Raw genomic sequence first — 22,182 nt, forward strand, 5'->3', positions numbered from 1 at the left:
GTGGGAATAGCATTGGGATTATGTGTTTTTTAAAAGAATTTTCATCTTTCAGAGATACTGAAATACTTGCAGAAAAAAATGATATGGCTGGCTTTGTTTCAAAAGAACACGGGGGTGGGGGTACAGATGAAACCAGAGGGGCCAGGAGTTGACAACTCTGGGGTGGCAGTGACAGTGGAGGTACATTGTGTACATGACACTGTTCTACCTACTGTGAATACATGTAACATTTTCTACAATAAGAACTTGAAAAAGAAACTAACCTCTAACCCTTTGCTATTTTTAAAGGTTATTCCTCACAGATGTTTAAAAGGAAAAAGCAGTTTGACACTGGATGGGGTGAGGGGAGCTCACATCTGACTTTCCTACTGTGTCCCCAGAGCAGTCATCGGAGCTACCAGGACAGCATGGGGCCCACAGGGCCAGTTTCTCCAGTGTAATCCCAGCAAGGGGAAAGGCATCAAGCGCCACCCCTACTGAGGGCTCTCCACCTATTTGGGGATCTCAGACCTCTTTAAGAGATAAATGAATACTACAGAGTCCATCTCTCCAGAAAACTCCCACAAACACAGCAGAACCTAGAGGAAACACCAAACCCACCCTCAAAATCCATTACTTTCAAAAGTTGGATTAGAAATGGCCCCTGGAGTAAGCACTCCAGGTTGCTTCATTTAGACAACGCCTTTCCTCGAAGAGCGACAGCATTTGACACCCAGCACCACCAGGTGGGGCATCATAGGGCATGGCACATCCCTGGGCTGCCTCAGAAGGCCCATTTTGCTCCCTTACTGGCCCTATGGGCTTGTGTAAGTCATCAAACTTCTCTAAGCCTGTCCCATTTTATAAACGGAAAGCTATTAATCACGACCCTGTGTCATCACCACCTCTTCTACTACAAACTTAAGTGGGGAGTAAGAAACAGAAAAAAATGGCAAGAAGGAAAAGGTATTTGGGGGATGCAAACATGATTACACTCGCAGCTGTAGCTGAACAACCACGCACAGATCAGGCACGTTAAGAGTTAATGGGGAAAGAGACATGGTCCAGGACTGTTAGGGGTGTTCAAGGCCAGAATTTCATACACACAGGCCAGAAGGCAGAGGAAAGGACTGGGGGGGGGGGGGGGGGCAGGGAGGGAATAAATCCTTTCCATACAGGGGGGTCCACCTTTGGGACGTCAAACTAAAAATTCCAGTGGAGACCATCAACCTACCTGAATCCCTCAGAGTCGAGGGCACAACCACGACCTACGGAAAAGGTCAAGGAAACAAAATATGTTATCCTAATAGCTAAAAAGAAGAGAAATATTTTTAAGAGAAGAGCACAATTATAACAGTGTAAGTAGATATCCAAGAAATGAGTTAAGAGGAGAATTTATAAGAACACTGAAATAAAAGCCTAAAAAGAAAAGGGCAACTAACTGGGGAGTCAAATAGCAAAGAGAGCAGATTAAAAGAGCATGTATTTATTACTTTCATCTTGAAGGAGTTTAGGTCAAAAATCCCCACTATAGACCAGTTCCCAGTAAAATCATCCATATAAAAATATATGTATACAAACTCCCTGATTCACTCAAGAACTCCTGATTTAAAAGTATATTAATTCTAGCATAGCACAGACCCTATAAAAAATCTTTGCTAATTATTTTATTTTGGAAACTCATTTAACAAGTCTTTTGCTCCTATTAACAGCACAATAATAGGATTTCAGTCCCAGATCCTTACACAGCATCCACCGAGGCCTATGGAGTGCTGGTGGGATACAAAGCAGTTCAGAAGGTATGTCTCTGACCTCAGTAGGCTTACAATCTAGTGAGGAACAGACACACCTACAAATTAAACAACAAAAAATAACATGTTATGAAGTGTCTAATGAGTGACCAGACCAGGTTGTTTCAAGCTCAGAGGCAGCAGAGAAGACTGGATGCTACAATGGTCCAGGAGACCTTCCTGGAGGCAGCAGCCCTGAAAGATGGGCAGAATGTGGGCAAAGCTGCAAACAAAGGCCAAAGCCTGTTCGGAGGAGCTACTTGACTGGAGGTGCCGGGTTCTGCAGAAGAATAACAAAATTGCAAAGACAGACTGGGAGCAAAATGCCAAGGCTTTAGAATATTAGGGTAAGACAGGGTTTAGACTCCATCCTATAAAGAGTAAAAAAGCTCTTAAAGATTTGTGAAGAGGAGCGTGACATCTGGCAGCCGAGCAGCAGAATGGGAGAGCGGGTGGGGCCCTAAATGAAACACACACTGGAGAGTGGGGGGCTTCCTGCTGAAAAAGAAATGACTGCCCCTCATTGAACTAGAGTGAACTATGTGCTCAGGCTACCAGTTGTGGGTGTTTCTTTTTTTTAAACAAAGGAGTGAAGATCAAAAGAAACTGTTTGCAAATGAGAGCCCTCCTACTCCTCTGACTTGTCATTTCTATTCCTTTCATCTACCCTCCTGTTTGAAATTCAGGTAAAAAGGAGAGGCATGTGGCCAGTGGACTGCTGGCCTGGCCCTGGGTCTGGCCCCATGTGCAACTGCGGGCAAATCACTCAAGCTTTCCCAGCTCCCCCCTCCCCGCAGCTGAAGAAGGTCAAGGATGGGCTCTTGAGTCCCTAGAAGTGACTGCCAAATCTGGACCAGGCTGGGAAAATAGCAAAACCTACAGCTAAGGGGTCCCAGAGATGCAGACTACCCATTGATCCCCACCACCAAGACCTTCAGCTGTGAGAAAGCCAGAGCTACAGAGCCCTGCAACCATCTTCTCTCCTTTCTAAGGAGAAAGAAAAAAGCATTTATGTTATAAAGACAACACAGAGAGTTAGAAAAGTTCCTCTTCCGAAACCACAAGGCAAAAAGCATTTATGTTTATTCAAATATAACTGATCAGCAAGAGTCAACTGATGAACAGAACTGTCAGAATGAAGAGAGTTCAATGTTCCCCTTCTTTTCCTAATAACATTTCTGACCAGGTTTGGGGCACAGAACTAAATTTCATCCTCCATCACTTACTGCAACTTATACCTACTAAGAGTAAAGGGTCTGAAACCAGCTTGACTGGGTGTGTATTTCCATACTTGGATCAGTTGGTAGTTAGACCTTGGATAAGTTATTTCAGTTCGTCAAGCCTCAGTTTCCTTATCTATAAAATGGGGACAAGGGCATTTACCAGCATAGGGCTGTTATGAGGAAAAAATAAGATCATTCCTGTTGGGTGCTTAACGTAATGCCTGGTACAAGTCAGCGATAAATATTACCCATGTGATATTTTAAATCTGTGGCCCTCACCTCTTGGCTAAGAGAGACAGGAAGTCGTGCAACAAGATGTACGAAATCCGTATGATAAGGGCATTTCCCAGGCAAGGAGGGACTGCAAACCTCAGTTCAGAAAGAACTTGTATGGCCTCATCTGTGGGGAGAAACAGGTTGGCATTCTTCTCCAGAATATAACAGCTGCCTCTCCTCCCATCTCGCCCCGACCCCTCCTTGGCTGAAAATACTCAAGGATTAAGAAAGACATTCAAGCTTTGTTCCGTCTCATTTCTGCTCTGGCATTCTTCTCTTTGGCCCCTTTTTCCTAAATGCCATTTCTGCTCAGCAGCAGGCCCCACATTAGAGAAGTGGCTGGCACTTTCTCAAGGTGCCCCCAACCTTTATTTCCAACTGGTCCTTACTTTACCAATGGTAACTGAGGTTAAGAGAAGTGAGAGCATTGTGCTGGGTCTCAGCAAATCCCAAGCGTCAGAACCCAGAACTTCCTTCCAACTCCGAGCCCAGTGGTCTTCTGGGCTGCAATGCTCTGATCTGAATCAGAGATGGGCTCCGCGGCACTTTCCTACTCCAGCACGGGGCAAGAAGCAGGGCTGGGCGCTTTAGGACCAAGTAGAAACACTTCAGCTTCACACATTCCCCCACATGCCACCCCACTGAAGCAGCCCCAGGGAGCAGTGCAGTCAAAGGGATTTCTGCCGCCAGGCTTGGCGGCTGCATTCTAACTCTTTCTCTTGTTGAGAAATACTCCTTTCGTGGAGACTTTAAACACAAACACACATACACACATAGAGAAAGCCAGCTGCGACCGGGCTGGAAGCTGTGAAATGTGTGAGGAGAACCAATCAGCCCGGTGGGTCACAATGAAGGCTGGGGGTTTAGTCTCACAGCAAATTCTCTGCAAGAGAAGCGCATTCAAGGCCCACTCCAGGTTTGATTCTTCACCAGGTTTTACCCTTCACCGCTTCTTCCAACACTTCAAAGGAAGTATTTTTGTACAGCCCAGGGAGGAGTGTAAACTGGCCAGCTGCTTCCAAAGCAGAGACATTAACCCTGAAAGGGCTGGTCTCACAGGGGAGGGGAAGGAGAACAAGGTTGTGGGGAGTCGAGCGTGAGTCCCCACACTCCGCCTGGCCTGCCCTTTCAGCCCACACCAAGGGCACGGCTCTTAAACCACTACAGAAAGGCAGGGCCTCAGTTCCTCTAAGCACGCAAACAGCTAGTTATAAATACCCTCCCAGGCTGGAGGTTCAAAGGATCCAGCAGTTAGCACTTCAATGGAAACTCCAGCTAACAGAACAGGCCTCTTTCTTGCCACCGTCCCTCCCTGAACCACGCAAAGAACTGAAGGGCCCAAAAGCCAGCACAACAAAACCTGCCCCCAAAAGTCCAACTACTTCAGGCTCGGCAGCCAGGGCAGAGCTCACCCTCAGCAGCATTTAGCAACTGAGCCCTTTCTAAACAGTGCCCTCAGGAGGGGGCTGCCCCTTCCCACGTACTCTGAATGGCAGGCCAGGAAATCTTTCCAAAGGGACAGCTGAGGGACAATTAAGACCCTAGACCCTATCAGGCCTTTTTAAGAGCTTCTTGTACTCTTAAAATTCTTCACCCTATGAAGATTGTATGGTACCCAAATTCAGATTCGACATCTTCAGTTACCTTGTTGAAATTTGAAGGAACCTTCCAGGTAAGATAAAATGGACACTGCACTAGACACTCTCCTGTTCACCAGTGATTTACCGTAAACTTCCCTGCACAGACCACCAAAAACATAAACACCTGGGGGGCTGGCAGTTAGATAAGCATGGGCTTCTCTCAAGAGCACACATACCTTGGTGTCTTGTTTTTTTTTTTATCCCCAACCACTCCATCTCAAAGGACATGGACCCTACTAGAAACCCCCATGGCACGCCAGCAGGCCTCAGCCCGGGGAGGCGCTGGAAGCACTCAGGTGGCTGCAAGCTCCTGGGCAATCATAGAGCAGCAGGCAGGTGGGTGTTTGCCCCATCCCACTGGCAAGAGCATCCTATAATTTACTGACACTGAAAAGTATGCTATAAATAGTTGGTGTTTTTAATGTTGTCAGGCCTCCAGAACAGAGGGGGCCTGACAGCTGTGTGGGGCCAGGGCTCTGAGCATCTCAGGGCTACAATTTGGAAATCCTGGGTGGTGCAGTCAAAGCATCTTCAAAGAAAGGAACTCCAAGAGTGTCACACTCCATCTGAAGAGACTACAGTTGAGGCAGTAAGTCTGTCAAAACTATCAATCAGGATTTACAAACCACAATTTAGCAGAAAAGTGAACAGCACTGAGGGTCTCTCCATGGAAAGATCCACAATTCAAAGCAAAAGGGAAATTGTCTAGAATAACCCCGAAACTCCAAGCTGCCATTTCTGCCACATTTAGGCCTGTGAGACACAACAGGAGGCTCCTGATTAAATAAGCACAAGATGATTCAGAGGATTTGTTTGGTCATTCGACAAACTTTTTTTTTTTTTAACTTCTCTCTGCTAAGTGCTTAAGATGCAAAGAACAAAACAGGTAAGCCTTTTTTGACACTTAATTTCTGGTGGAGGAGATGGGCAATAAAAAGTAAAACAGTCTCTAAAAGTGAAGAGGATACCTTATAATTTTAAATCTAATTACACTACAGCTTAGCATAAGAGTATCTACCTAAAAGGAGTTATATTCAAATAACTGAGTTACTTCTAGGCTCTCCAGACGGCAATTACACTTCAAAAGAATAAATACATCTTTACATTCATTTGTTCTTTTGAAATAACTATCCCCGCTGGCTTTCCTAAAACTGAAGAAGTATGGGGAAGGGCAAAGAGTGGTGAACAAGCTTAGATCCTGAGCACTTAACTCTGAACATAAATGCCTGAGTCAGAAGAAGACTTCTGGTAAGCACTGCTCTCATGAGGGGCGTGTGCGTGTGTACATGTGCATGCGTGTGTACGTGTGTGTACACACACCCATGCACATGTGTCAATGGTCAGACCTATTCAGGCAAAATTAAAGACAAATATATTAAAGTTGCTACTGAAAGTGAGGCAAGTCTAGAAGATTCCAAGATGGTCAAGGACCCCCAAACCATCTCATAGGAAGAATGGAAAGAACTGGGGTACTCAACAAGGAGAAAATAAATTTTATTAGTTTTATTGGTGGTGGTGGGAAGTGGTAAACAAAGGCTAACCACCGTCAGAGATCTGAAGGGCCATATCATGTCTTAGTGGCTTTAGGTTATGAGCTGAATTGCGTCTTCCAAAAATCCATATGTTGAAGTCCTGATCCCCAGGACTCCAGAGTGTGACTATTTGGAGACAGGGTCTTTAAAGAGGGGATTAAATTAAAGATGGGCCTGGGGCCAGCCTGATGGCATAGCAGTTAAGTTCGTGCACTCTCCTTCAGTGGCCTGGGGTTTGAGGGTTTGGATCCCAGGTGCAGACCTAGCACCATCCATCAAGCCACGCTGTGGTGGCATCCCACATACAAAATAGAGAAAGATGGGCACAGGTGTTAGCTCAGGGCTAATCCTCCTCAACAAAAAGAGGAAGGCTGGCAACAGATCTTAGCTCAGGGCCATTCTTCCTCAAAAAAAAAAAAACAGGAGGTCCCTAATCCAATATGACTGGTATCCTTTTAAGAAGAAGAAATCTGAACACAGACAATTACAGAGGGAAGACCATGTGAAGACACAGGAAGAAGACAAATGGCCATCTACAAGCCAAAGAGAGAGGCCTCAGATGAAACCAACCCTGCCATGACCTTGATTTCAGACTTGAAGCCTACAGAACTGTGAGAAAATTAATTTCTGTGGTTTAAGCCACCCCGTCTGTGGTACTTTGTTCTGGTAACCCTAGGACACTAATATATTCTACAAGGCAGACCCAGAACCAAGGAGCAGAAGTCTGGTTCAGTGTAGGGTAGAACTTTCTGACAAGCAGTGTGCTGCAAAATGAGGATGCTCCTGGGTGGGGTGAGTGTGTAGGGGGGTGTAGAGGAGAGGCTGAGCCCCACCCTCAACACAACAGCAGAGCCTGGGGCCTCATCCAAAGGCAATGAGGCAAAAGGCTGAATGCCCCAGACTGGAGAGAGCTTGGTTACTGACAATACCCATCAGGTAGGTCAACCTCAATCTAAAAAGCTAAAAAAAAAAATCCCTAAGTCAACACTCTATGAAATATGACACATAGTTGAAGAAGAATTTGAACTCTTCATCTCAGAGTCTCCTCTTAGCACCTCACAGAGGGACGATCTCAGCCCTGCTCATGTCACATTCTTCCTACAGGCAACTAGGGCCAGAAGAGCATATTTAATCTTTCGTGCCTTAACCAAGGTAAACAAACCTGAAAAACACATGTCCATTCAACCCAGCCCAGCACCTCCCAGGCAGCAGCCCCCAAAAGCAGGCAGCCAAACTCACAGCCCAAGGGTCAGAGTTGGGGAGGACAGCCACTCCCAAATCCAGGATGTTAACCCAGCAGAGGGAGGCCGGCAGAGCAGCCAGTGAGAGCTCTCCTTCCAGAGGCTTAACACGCATTGCATCCAACTCTAACACGCCAACTTTGTGGGGAGTCTAAGAGATTGTTACACGCGTACATGTGTTAAGCACAGAAGGAAGCCTAATGAAAAGTCATTTAGGACTTCCCCACTGCTGAGGCACTCCTCTATCTTATCTTCCCCACAGCTTACCAGGTCCCCACAGCTATACCACAAAGGTCCTCCTTCCTGCGCCCCCACAAATGCCCCTAGGACATGCTTCTCGGGGCTAGTGCTGGGCTTGCTTTGGTATCATTTCATACCCGCTGGAGAATTATTTCTGTTTAACTCCTTCTTGAATCTTCCCACCGCAGTAGAAACTAAATTCCTCAGAGAGGCACTGTTTCTTGGTTCTTTTATACTACAACTCTCTACCCCATCACTCAAGTACACAGAAGACCACAAACGTACTAAGCGGAAATGGAAGAAACGATCGAAACACAGCTGAAAGGCATTCAGGCCATTTGTGGGGGTGATAAGTATATCCCAGGGCCCTGTGGGAAGTCGTAAGTTAACACAATCTGGGCCTTCACACTCACAATCCGTGGGACACCAGCTAGACAAGCACAGACCCTAAACCAACCTAATACCAGTTAGCTGGAGCAGAATTTCCCACAGCACCTTGGGGCCTTTGAGAAAAAGCAGTTCTGTGATCAAGCATATTTGGGAAATGTCAGATTGAATAGAGTTTATTTAGATTCCTTTTCAGCAGGACTTCTCAGAGCCATTGATTCACCACTGCGCAGTCAATCTCTAAGAGAGAACTATGATAAACAGTATTCTCAAAGTTAAGTCACCATGGAACCCCTTCCAGAACATTCTGTAGGACTGGTGTTCTTCAGAAGACACCCTGAGAAAAGCTCGTCTTGCGGCACAATCCAGAGAAATCTGCATTTGGCTTTAGAAAGTGTACCTGATTTTAATACAGGTGTGCCTGAGGCTCTCAAGAATTCCTGAGCCAAAATAAATCAAGCCACGCAGTAAAGACACAAATCAGCAAGAGCTGGGAAACTATGTCCCTGAGCCTTGTCCACCCCAAAAAGAACTGCCTCACCAGGACAACAAAGGCAAGTCAGCCTCAGCCTCGCTCCCCTGGAGTGTCTGCTCTGCACCTGACTCTTTCATAGGCTCGGAGAAGCAATAATTGAGTGCTTTAGCTAAGAGGAGGGCTCCTTGATCCCCAGATGTAATCCAGCACAGCTAAGAGATAAGGATCAGGCTAAAAAAAAGTTACTTAAGCAGAAAGGAATAAAGGTCACAAGGAGCTGAAGCCATGAGAAGCAGGGGAAGATGAAAAGAGAAAATTAAACATTCTGGAGAAAATTCCGCGTGGACTGGCCCAGTTCATTCTGCACCTCTTGCCGCAAATAAAAAAGCTGACGCGTGCTTTGGTCCTGGCTAGAGCAAGCAACGTTTCTGGAACAACTTCACCTTGGTTACATATTTCTACTTGAAACATTCCAACGCTGCAGAAGGCCTCCCAGGAGCATCTGCTCCTGTTTCTCGGGAGGGAGGGAGTTCCTGTGGAAAGTGTTTGTTTAGTTTGATTACAACTTTGAAGAGGGGTAGGAATTCTGGGCCCAGGAGAATTTAATGGCCAGGCCCTTCTCTTACATAATTTGTAAACAAACAGAGTTTATCCCAGTGTGGCTCATTTGGCTCAACGGCTGGATTTAGAAAAATATATTCCTCATTCATTTGGGAGAAGCCACAGTAAGGCCTGTCAATAACCAGAAAAATGTCCAACCCAGCCTGTCACTCTATTGCCCAATCCTAACGGACCTCGCAATCTCTCTTCTGAAACCCCGGACTGCCAACAGACGGAGCCCCAAATGAGGGTTATGGGCAGAACTTGAAAGACAGCTGATGAATCGCTCCCCAGAAGTTTCTACGTACTTGTGGTATACAAAAAACCCTCAGAAAAAAAGGCCACAACAGCACATTTCCCCAAGGTGTCATGAATGGTTGAGTGTATGGGTGGAGAGCAATTTGTTACTAATAACAGTTAACGGCCAATGTTGGCACGTAATTTATTTATCTTTAATAAAGTGAATTCAAGGTTGTCACTGGAACATCACTTACTCCCTTACATTCCAGGCTGCTCTCAGGGGAGGAAAGCACAGCCCCCGACTGAGCCCCCTGGCTGCTGTAATGACAAACTATGCTGCTGGAGAACATGGGGCGGGGGAAGGTCGTGTCATCGAAAACACAGCCATGTACAAGGTCGTCATCTATTGCGTGTGGCTGTGAGACCCACCGGTCTCTATAATAAAAGTCAAACACCTTCCCCAGCATTCAAAGCCCCTCCCGCTCATTCCCTACTCCTCTCTGAAATTCCTTTCCCTTCCTGATTCTCCAGTTTGGGTGATTCTCCCGCTTCCTGCTCCTGCTCCAGCCCCAGGCACACAGATCTTCCCTCCTCCCTCCAGGGGCCTCACCCGGCTCCCACCCCAGTTTACAGATGGGGGCTGAGGCTCATGGAAGCTGGCCTCCCTAGGGTCTCACTTAAATTACAGACCAGGGATCAGATCAGGTCTCTTGTCTGCCAGCCACGGCCTCACTCTGCCATGAGCACATTCCATACCAGGTCTACTCGTTGCCCCCCCAAACTAGGAAAAGCCCCATGGGATGCCAACCCAACCTGAGTCTCAGTAACGAATGCCTTCCCCCCAGCAAGGGCCCGCATGGCTGAATCCAAGTACCAGCCTTCTTTAGCAACCTTGGGAGGCCTGCCCGCAAGACATTCTCAGCACATCTAGGCACTTTCCCTCAGCCCCAGGCACATGGTACCCAGCCCATGTGTGTTATACTGTCACCATCTCAGGGACACATTCTGTCTTTCCCTCTGGCCCATATGCTTACCCCTACAGGCACTCAGAAGGAGGCCAGCAGAGATTGTGTGAACACTATCCAGAAAATGTCAAGCCCAACATCCATCAAACTGCTCCAGGAAAGAAGGTACTAAGCACCACGAGACACACCTTTAAACATCCAAGGCCTACTGCAGACTTCCTCACCTTCCTACCCGAGAATACAGGGACAAGGCAGACCACAGTGATGAAGAGCTCGGGACCGCTCAAATCCACGAGAGGGGAAGAAAACACCATGTTACTTCTCTTTTTCTCTTGCTACCTTTCCTATCCAAAGTCTTTTTTTTTTTTCTTTCCTTTTTCTCCCCAAAGCCCCCCAGTACATAGTTGTATATTCTTCGTTGTGGGTCCTTCTAGTTGTGGTATGTGGGACGCTGCCTCAGTGTGGTTTGATGAGCAGTGCCATGTCCACACCCAGGATTCGAACCAACGAAACACTGGGCCGCCTGCAGCAGAGCACGCGAACTTAACCACTCGGCCACAGGGCCAGCCCCCCATCCAAAGTCTAATGGAGAAACTCAGGCTCCCAGATACAAACCGGATTTCAACAAATTCATTGTGTAAGTGAGGAACGTACGTGGGTTAAAAGGAGGTGCTTTCTTCTTTTCATTGAACTACATTTCTAAGAACACAGGCACACAGACCTGATTCGCATCATCATTCTATACCAGCAAGTTTTGGTTCGACTATTTTCTGAGAAAACAGATACAGTGACAACTGGTCTAAAGCTAGAGTCTACATAGGGTTAGTAATAAGCCCAACAGGAAGCCCCCAGGACAGGTCAGCACTTAAAGGCTGTGGCTCATGGTTGCCGCTCATTTCCAAGGGCAAGTTTCTCGTAGGCGGTAACAACGAGGGAAGATCAGGAAGGGCTTCAGAGCTTTGGCAAGTGGTTCAAAACCAAAAGAGCTTCTTCAGACAAGTGTGCCTGAAAGGCCCAAGTGAGACATTAGGCCCTGACTTGGGAATCGGTGGTCTCTACTAGACCACTAACTTCGGCTTTGCTCCGTGCCCAGACACATCTAATCATCAATTTAAAAAACCCAACTGCAAGCACAGGTCCTAACACTGTATTATCAACGCAGGCTCTCCCTTTCCTGGGCAAAACCAACTTGCATCCAACTGACCACGCATCCAGCAATCCAGCTAAGCCCGAGGAAGGAGTGCCGATGCAGACTAGATTCTGCTCCCGTTCCTAGTCCTGACAGCCAAAGGGGGAGCAGACATGTCCCATATGACATGGGGCAAATTGATGCTCCATAAGCATCGTGAGAAAATGCAAACATCACCACCTACAGGCCCCAGTGGTACTAATTCAACCCTCCCGGACTTCTTTCTGTCCCAGTTTTGCCAGTTACTGATGCCCACTCATCCCCTCCAAAACAGACTTGCCCACGACCCAACACCACTTCAAGATGTGCTCCCAGATGCTGCTGCCTTATCCACAGCACGGCCACTGTGCACTATGGACAAAAGGATGCCACCAAGACGCCCAAGAGAAGGTACATAAACGTACAGGGTTGTCGGGGCTTCTTTGGAAGGAAATCTGGGCTTTGCTTAATTCTCAGTTAACTCTATGTAGCTGACCTGCAGCCAACCTCAGTCACGTGCTGCCTTCTCTCTCATTTACCCTTCTTCTGAACCATCCTTTCAATCAGTTGTTTTTTTAACTGAATATACGCCAGTTTTGATGTGAAGTTAAACATGTTATTTAAAGAAAGCATGGTTACCACAGTTAAATATAAATGACCCACCCTAGTGGTACCTTCAAACAGATCAAAATTAACATTAATAAAAAATCAAAACTTAACATTATTTTCATGGTCCAAAAGGAGTTAGGACATCATCTTAGCTTCAAATCAACAGTGTATTTAGAAAACGCCCACTTCCCACTGAAAGTTCACTAACTCAACAGGAAAGACACAGAAATGACCTTAAACTATTTTAGAGAAAGGCCTATTTGGGTTCTTAAGTATATAAAGACAATAGCAACTGCCTTTCAATTGCATCTTTTGTTCGATCGCATTTTTTGTTAAAAACACTTAATATTTTTGTTAAATATGTTACCAATCAAGTCAACCAGTGAAAGCATACTAACGTCCACTCTGGACCAGGCACCGTGTTACAAAGCTCTAGTGTGCAACCATCCCCACTGCTTGCAAAGGGGTGGGGAATGTGGAGTGGGACTTATGTTTCAAGATAACCAATGATAGAGACAATGAAACTGCAGAGAAAAAAGCCACAGTGCCGGTAATCAAATCTGAATATGGCACTGGGTTGGAAAACCAAATCAAAGCAAAATCTTATCAACAAATCCCCACGGAACCAGACCATGAGAAGGCACGGACACCATCTGGGCAGTGTGGGGAACAAAAGGATCACCACCTGCTCCTGGGGAGAGTTGCCTGTCATTCTCAAGGACCGTAAAGTTCTCATGTACAAGAGACCAGGAAAATTAGCTAAGATTAAAATAATAGTGAAGGATAGCACAAAGCCATACACGATAAACTGTCAAACGGTGTGTGGCTGTGCCATTTGGCATCTTGGGGTTTTATGAGAAAATGACTTCAGGAAATCTTCCTCCAGAAGTCAATTAACATTTCAGCTCAAATTCCCCCAAGGGAAAGGGAAATTTCAGGGCGGAGAAGGGGGAGGGGTCGGGAATCAGCATGACTCAATGGCTCTGCCTAGCACGGAACAAGCACTCAGTACACATCTGCTCAAGGAAAGAACAGGAAACTCACGCCAGTGGCTCAGTCCTGGGCCCCCGCTAAGCACACGCACATCTCTCTGCTGTAGCTGCCAAGTTTACCTGGTTTACCTGACCGTCTAATAGCTAGCTTATCTGGTCTACCTGACTCTCCTTCCCACAGGACTGTTAACTCCTTAAAGGTAACAGTTCTATAGCAGCAATAGTCACAGGTACTAACACGTAAATAAACACTGTATACCTTACATATATTATCTCACTTAATCCTCACAATCCTTTAGAGGTCTAAGCTATACTGTCCCATATTAGAGATGAGAAAACAGAGGTTCGGGAGGTTGGGTGACCTGCCAAGGTCACAGAGCCGGCAGTGGCAGAGCCGGGATGCAAATGCATGCCTGTCTGGCTCTAGGCCGTGCTCTCCACCTCTGTGCCCCTAGCATAGAAAGAGCCTGGTGAGCTCTGAGCTCTCAGAATGCAACACACAGATTTTAGCCACAAGAGGTTTTTTAGCTGTAAGACATCAGCTGACCACCATCAGATTTACCTGCCTCAAACTACTTTATGGTGAGGCTATAAACACAGTCCTGAGATCCAGGCCAGCTTCTCCAGTCCCTAGCTGTGTTAAACCTCTCCGCACCTTAGTGTCCTTATCTAAAAACACAGGGATGGAACCTCTTATTGCTCGGAATCTTCCTGAGGATCTGAGGAGACAATTAGCACGAAGCCCCAAGGACAGTGTCCAACATGGTATTCATTCATTCAAACATTTCACCAACCACCTCCGTGACCTTCAGCCCTAAAAGGCTTCCATGTAGCAGGAGGCAGAGCCAGCAGTGGTGGAGGCAGCCATGAAATGTTCCGGACCCAGGTAACTAACAGCAGCCGAGAGTTCAACAACTTGGATTGTTTCACAAGCAGAATGTTTACTCAGAGTCCAGGCTGGAGAAATACTGTCCTCTGTTCTGCCATTTGTTTTAATTGGTACAAAGTTTCTTTTTCCTTTTCCTTAATGGTTTAACAAATCTACATGCAACTCTGTTTTTCCCATCCCCGAGACTAAAGTCTACGATTCTCCATTACTTCAGCCAAGAAGTCCGGCAGAGCCAACTGGAGCAAGCCTGCAAAGATCAGGAGAGTGTTCTATCTGTATTTCCTGCCCAGCTATGACAGTATCTGCCGAAGTTACATTATAAATCATAACTTGCTGAGGCCCAGTCAACACGCACAGGCCAGGTGGGACATCGCAGCCTGGTCATCCATAAGGAGACACCTCCACACACATTGCCCAGGTCTCCACGCTGATCTGAAAGCTTTCAGGTCAGCCAGAGAGCAGATTCCTGAGCCAAATCAGAAAAAAACTCAGTCTCTAGAAAGTCAGCGGACAAATGGAAGCGCCTTAAGCAATCTCAACCGGGCAGGATGATACAGAGAGGTGGCCTTTACCAAAGCAGCAAAAAGAAGGGTCAACCTCGTGTGTGTGAATGCAGCCAAAGCGCCTTCGCCAAAGCTGCAAAGGAAACAAAAATAAACTAACAGGATAAAAGGAAGGCTGTTGCATGAGGAAGAACTTTTGCTCCAGTTTAAAAAAATAAGACACAGAGAAGAAAAGAAAAGAAAAAGAAAGCACACGCTGAAATGATCTAAAGCTGCCTATAAATATTTGGGAACATCAAAGGCGGTCCTGTTAAATTAAAAATGCTGTCACACAGATAGGAACTAGCCTCTAGCACTGCCAGCTTCAACATGTGAGCCTGTGATCTGAGGAGCGAGGGCTCAGCTCCTCAAGAAATCTGATTCACTAAAGAAAAAAGTGAACGAGCAGTTGAGTTTTAATAAGGGCATTAAATACCTTAGGAATGAGCTAATTAGAGTTTAACTCTTTCAAGATTGTCCGAGCTCTTAAGAATGCTGTAAAGTAAGCTCCCTCCAGAATCTAGTTAAATCGGTCTCGAAACTGCGATGTAAAAAAAAAAGTATTAAAATAGCACCTTAGGAAACTTCAAAGCTGGTAAATCCCACCAGGTCCCCTCAGACGTAAAGGGAGAGGCTGAGAGAGGAGGAGGAAGGGGGCTGACCCGGAGTTGTTTTCCGGGGTGAGGTGAGGTTGCTTGCTTATTTGGAGGCAACTTTTTTTCTAGTTTGGACTAGATAAGAACAAGTTCGCTATCTAATACCAGATTCTTCCTATCCTATGAGTATGTCCTTTACCCGAGACACGTTGAGAGTGTTGAGTGCGAAGCCTTCATCTACTGACGTTGCTCATTTGCTCGCACGCCATACAAGAAATTATGGCTGAGCCTCCCCAGACACACACAAGGTAACTGCAGGAAGTCACCCAACAATTTCCCTGCATGCGTTCTGGGTCAGAATCTAAGGAAACCGGGAAGAGCCCCAGTCAGGAAAGCTCCATCAGACCGAAGATCCTTTCAGGAGCAGGACTCTGGCCTTGACATAGAAAGAAGTGGAACCTCTTGGAGAAACCATGTGCACACCTGCACAGAAGGAGAAGGGGCATCTTTCCATCACCCAGTCTCAGGAATGTGAGAGAAGGAGGTAGACAGAGATGGAAACTACCTTCTCCATTCAAGGAGAAGAATGCATAGCCCAGTATTAGCAGAGCAGGGTGGGGGGGGGAAGTAGAAAAACAAAACACCACAATGCACTCCTATCATTCCCATTTTTAGAAAAAGTCAACAGTCTAATTTGGAGGGTTAAGATTAATAAGGTATTTGCTTTGGCAAAATTGCACAGTGGATCAAACCAAGTGTTGAAGTCACTTGTGCTTGCCACAGGTCCCACACAATTAGACCCCCAGAGTACAGCCTTAGCATCTCACAACATTCCACATGCCCTGGCCGGATCCAGAGAAGCAATCAACCACTGAGCTTTCCTTCGGAGCAATCATGCCCGTATGCAGGCCATGTGGCCTCAGGAACAACAGGAAGGCAGGCCTAGGAACCCAGCCTCCTCTACACAGGACTCGCAGTTCATGTGTGTGTGTGGCTGGGTGGTGTGTGCGTGCACGTGCACGACAGAGCTCAGGGCCTAGACAATGATCGAGCTGTGGAGCACAGGGATGAGTGGATGAGGCTGCAGCAAAGCACCGCTCCCAGGAAGCAGAGGTGAGAGGGAACTGGGGGTCAGGGAGGAACGAACACCATGAGCCTCTTGCAGAACTTAAGAACCACTCTGGGGAGCCCATGGACCCACACTAGGGGAGAAGGGACACAGGTGCAAGTAGTAAGGTACTGAGAGTGTTAAAAAGTGATTCCTACGATATGATCACTTTTATTCCCAATGAGTAGCACCTCTGGATTATTTAACCTTGATAAATTACCGCTTTTGAATAAAAATTTTCAACCATTTGGAAACTACAACATAAATGTTAGTATATGTGCGGAACATCATGAAACTAGGCATGTTATTTTCCTCATCATCATCCTCATCATCACTAAACACAAATTGTATGCTGTGAGTAATTCATCTAATCCTTGCAACAAATCTAGAAGAGATTTATCTCCATTTTACAGATGAAGAAACTGAGACCCAGAGAGACAGGGTCACCTTTCCACAGCAGGTGACTGGCAGAGCCGGGATCCAAACCTAGGCAGTCTGGCCCCACACTCGGCACTCTGCTGCCTCTCCATCAGCAAAGGAAACTGAGGACCACCTCATTCTGCAAAATTTACAACATGCTTTAAGGAACCTGGCAAACCTTGGGTGTCTGCACGTAAAAGATGAAAATCACAGCTCCTAACAGCCATGTCAGTGTCCGATGACACGGAAGTGTCCTCCCAACTCCTCTAATAGAGCTGGCTCAAAGTTGTGGTGATAACAGAGAACTACAGAAAACTTATACCCAAATCAGGTTCTAGTCCAAAAGTTAACTTATAAGTTGCTTAGTAGGAATACGTGTGTATCTTCTCCCATAAAATGGTAGTCCCATTTCTGCTCCACAAAAGGCCTACCCATTTAATTACAACGTACCCAAGGTTTACGGACCCTACTCTAGTCAGCTCACCTCCTAAGAAGAGCTGAGACAAAGCAGAAAGGCAGGTAAAACAGATGTCAAGAAATTGCATACTAAACCTCCTTATGCCCCCTTGGTATCTTGTTTCCTAACTTTACACACAATTCTAACAAACATGGCTCCTTGGTTTTCTAGGAGTGGACTCAGAAATCAGAAGCTAAGGGCCAGCCTGGTTTGGGCAGTGGTTAAGTTCACACATTCTGCTTCGGAGGCCTAGGGTTCGCCGGTTCAGATACCAGGTGCGGACTTACGCACTGCTTATCAACCCATGCTGTGGCAAGCATCCCACATATAAAGTAGAGGAAGATGGGCATGGATATTAGCTCAGGGCCAGTCTTCCTCAGCCAAAAAAAAAAGGAGGATTGGCAGCAGATGTTAGCTCAGGGCTAATCTTCCTCAAAAGAAAGAAATCAGAAGCAGCAAATCAGAACAGCTGAGGGAGAAGCACTGGAGAAGAGGGAACAACTTATAGACAGGTGCCACATCAGCCAACAGGGAGACAGCCTTGCACGCTGCACAACTCTACAGGGTGCCATTCACATCTGTGGTCACCCCAGATCCACATTATAACCAATTTACTGCAGCAGAAGTCAGGTATCTTGAGGATGGGGCAGCTTTTCCTAATTCACACAAAAGGACTCTGTGTTGGAGAAGGGAAATGTCAAAAGATCAAGACACCAGCCCTGCCCTCAAGGAGGATACGATCTAATGATGACTCCAGAGGTGACTCCAAGTCAGCAAGCAAAGGTTAAATTTGTGGTCAGCCTCCCGTTCTGAAATAGTAAGTTTCTACTCAAAGGGGTAGGGGGTTTGCTTTTTTGCATGCTGACCCTTGAGTGCAAGCCCTCCACAACACGAGACTGCTTGAGCTGTTGAACCTGCACAAGTTCCAGCCTCCAGCAGCTCAGGTCCCTTCCTGTACAGGGGCACGAAGAGAGCGGAGGGTGCCCGCGAGGCCCATCCGGCTCTGCCATTCAGGGTTCCCACCTGGCTTACCAGGTCCGATCAGTTCTCTTCCCGACATTTCACCACACAACACCAAGCACCGCAGAATTAACCACAAAGGACACCATTTGTGCAAAAGGGCAAACAGCATTGCAGTGTGGGATGCCAGGGACACATCCCTCCTCCTCCCGTCACAGGCCTGCCTGCCAAAGCTTGAGAGCCAGGCATCCCGAGATCCCACTTATGGGTGATGGCACCTGCGACCATGGTCTTTGCTGAATATACAAGAATAGTGAGGGGAGAAGATAGGCCTTCTTGGGATGGGGGGAAAGGAATAATGAAGATAAGCAGCTGGATTCCCCCACCCATCCTCCCTCCCATTCTTCTTTTCCTCCCCCCTTCCCCAATCAGCCATCACTAGATTAGAGTTACCAGAGGACAAGGGATGTCGGTAGGGAGTGGGAGGAGGGGGTTTGTAATATTAAGAGCCAGAAGATTCCCTATTTACCCTGCAGCAAGTAGGGAAGACATTCACACATGAAAGGCCCATCATATAACTTCCACAAGTCTGCAAGAGGACAATTAAAAGTCTCGCAAAAGTAAATAAGAAAAGTAATTAATGTCACCTGAGCAGGTAGTAAGAATTCTAGAGTTTTCTACAACATCTTCCTGCAGGGGTACACAGAGGGAATAATTTTGCTTGAAATATTCAAAACTATTCAGCCCCCATCCCACTGCTGTTTTAGAGCCTCCCCCTTCCAAAAACAAGGTTGGCATGGTAACGGGAGCACCAGTCACCGTGGTCCCTAACCACATCCGCCAGGGCTTGGCATGCTGAGACATGTGCCAGCTCTGTTGTCTGTAGGGCACTCCTGGCCACAGTACAGAGCAAGCTATAATCAAGTCAGAAACCACCGCATTCGTATAGAACTCGGCTCAACATAAATATTCATTAAATGTGAAAACCTATGGTGATGCAATGTTGAGACTGCAAATTTAAACACAAGAGTCAGGAAATGCAAAAATTACCACTGCCACTGGAACTTGAAATCACCCACATGGCACATTTAATGCCACAAGCGAGTTTATATGTGCTCTAGAGATTTGAACCTAATAACCCAAAACTTCAAAACTATACATTATCTATTCATTTAATTCCCTAGATGAGGGTAACATTTACTGATGGGCACTGGGACATTTCTGGAGTGGACAGGCCATGAAAAGCCTTGAAAACCCTCTAGGACAAGTGACATAAAACACATCATGGACAGACTCTGGTGTACTCCTGAAGGTCCCAGTGCCCTTATAATCACCACAAAAACAGCAACAATAACCCAAAAGTCTCAACATGCTAACATGTCCATAACTAAACAATAATTTAATAATTCCCAAATGTTTACAGTTGGGCCCCATAAAGAGTAGAAAATCAAAGGTTTATTAAATTGAAATCTAACTTTCTCCCACACCTGCTGGCCTCTTTAGAAATACTACTGTAGTCCTTTAAAACTGCTTCCCACCCTAGACTTAAGCACAGGATCAAGGCCCACGCCAGAACTCCCAAAGAGGGGCAAAAAAAAAAAAAAAAATTGAGGAAACAATATGGTGCAACTTTAAGTAAGGACCCACATACAGTTGTTTCTGAGGGGTCATACTGGAGCTACATGTAACTTTTGCTGTTTCCCAAAAGTAACAGTTCTCAAAGTGCTACCAAATATTATTCATATTTAAATAAAACACACTCCCTTAAAGTCTACAGTCAGGCTGAGATGTTCTCTTCTCCAGCATGCTTTAAACAATGTACCCAGGCAGTCACACGCCAGGCTGGGAGGAGTTAGATGGTGTCATCTCCTTGTCCCACCTCCTTTTTCCAGACCTCCTGGAGAGCAGAGGCAAGGTGAAAATTATTTTAAGAGTCTGATCCATCCCAACTATTTGGAATAGCCCTAGGACACACCCATGTCGGAAAACTCATGAAGTGTTTCTACAATCATACCAAGTTCTCCCTCAAAAAGCCAAGTCTTTTTCTAGCCACACTAACATCCCCATTACTATCCTACCCCGAAGTATTATGATCTAGAAGAAGAATTTCGATTCAGTAAATAGTTAAGAGTTTTGCTGCAAGGCAATAGCAGGATGAGTAAGACATAATCCCCATCTACTGGGAGCTGTGATCTTGTGGGGAAAAGAAAACATTAATAAAAGAATACCTACAACAAGGAATTTAAGACCGGCTGAGAAGTGAAAAATGGAGTGCTTTGGTTCAAAGGAACATACTGGTAGAACTTGCAAATGCTTGATGGGAAGGACTGGAAGTTTGACTGCAGGTGAGAGTTGAGAGATGGGAAAGAAGTGTAGATGGCAAACATGGGGGTCAGGAAGACGGAGGCGTAGAAATGTACTCCCGCAGAAGGGCAATCCAAAATGAAGGGCATAGAGGGAGGAACGCCCAGGACCACTCAGGGAACACACAGGATCCAGGGCCCCATCCTAGAGGCAAGAATGAGACAGAGGCCAGAGAGCCAGGTCACCTCTGTACAGTCACGTGCTGCATAACGACGTTTCAGTCAACAACAGACTGCATGACAACAGGGTCCCATAAGATCAGTACCATATAGGCTGGGTGTGCAGTAGGCTATACCATCTAGGTTTGGGTAAGTGCACTGTATGATGTTCATGCACAATGACAAGATGGGCTTACAACACATTTCTCAGTACACATTCCCGTCATTAAGCGACACATGACTGTACTCAGTGTGGTAGTAAACAATGGCAAGGCACTGAAAGATTCTGATCGAGGGAGTATCGTGACCAGAGGTTACTTAGAAAGATGAATCCAGTGGGGAGGGGAAGAAGTGATGGGAAGAAAGAAAACGTAAAGCAGGGAGACGCTTAGGCAGCATCTGGAGTGAAGAGGTAAGGTCAGCAAGGAAAGCAAACCAAGCATCGTGAGTACCCAGTTTCCCTTTGACTCGGCCACAAGCTACTTTGATTTAAATTTTGAAATGGCTTTGCAAGTCAAGCTTGCAACATTCTTTACATGCCATTAGCTGTCTGCTTACCACCTACTCCAAGAATGAGGCACTTTCTGAAAAGATGCCAAGTCTGCAGGTACCCAGGGATATTTCTAAAAATCACACAAAGGGGTTGAACAGACAACGTCAAATGCATTTATGTAAAAGGATACAATTTGGTACAAAGAAAAGCATTCTATGTCAAGTGTGGGACAAGCTTTGGCAACTGGGACAACCTGAACAGCAGATGACCTTCTGGGGGGGATCCAGGGAGGGCGCTCCTCACTGAGAGGATGAAACAAGTGAAAGTGCGCTAGGACCCTAAAGCACCAGGCACAAGGAAGATTTTCTGGAATTCCACTATCAACGTGGAATGCCATTCTAGAAAGACCAGCACCTGGGAGCGCCAAGATCCAAGTTCTAACCCCAGCTCCTCTTGTGACCAAAGGTCCAAGGCCCTTGCCCGTATTCCTTCATTGTAAAAAGAGAGCAGAGCCATACCATTTTCCGGGTGCTCTCCAGCTCAAACAATAACTCTAAGAGTCAAAAGAAAGCAAGGAACAAAAAGAGACAAGGGACAAAGATCTTAATGAAGGCACAGGCCAAATGGCTCCAAGACTTCAGCCTTGAAGAGGTCCAAGAGAAAATGGAAGCACCTATGCTAAAGTAAAAAGAACATGCTGGTCATGTCAGGGCCAGCTCAGCCTTCCCCAGTAGCATAACGTGAGGCTCACGGGGTCCACTGAAATGTCACAAAGCCACTAATGGACATCTGACACGCAGAGGGTTGAGGAAGGAGAGAAAGGAAACTCACCAAGTAC

The 22,182-nt window shown here is 46.3% G+C and overlaps 1 protein-coding gene across 1 annotated transcript in view; it reads right to left on the reverse strand.

The window, feature by feature from the left end:
* The window catches only part of ZNRF3 (zinc and ring finger 3), a 150,554-nt gene that overhangs the window by 118,355 nt on the left and 10,017 nt on the right, over positions 1 to 22,182 (reverse strand). The window lies entirely within an intron of this gene.

The sequence above is a fragment of the Equus caballus genome, chromosome 8 (assembly GCF_041296265.1).
Source record: "Equus caballus isolate H_3958 breed thoroughbred chromosome 8, TB-T2T, whole genome shotgun sequence".
In the NCBI taxonomy this organism is placed as follows: Eukaryota; Metazoa; Chordata; class Mammalia; order Perissodactyla; family Equidae; genus Equus; species Equus caballus.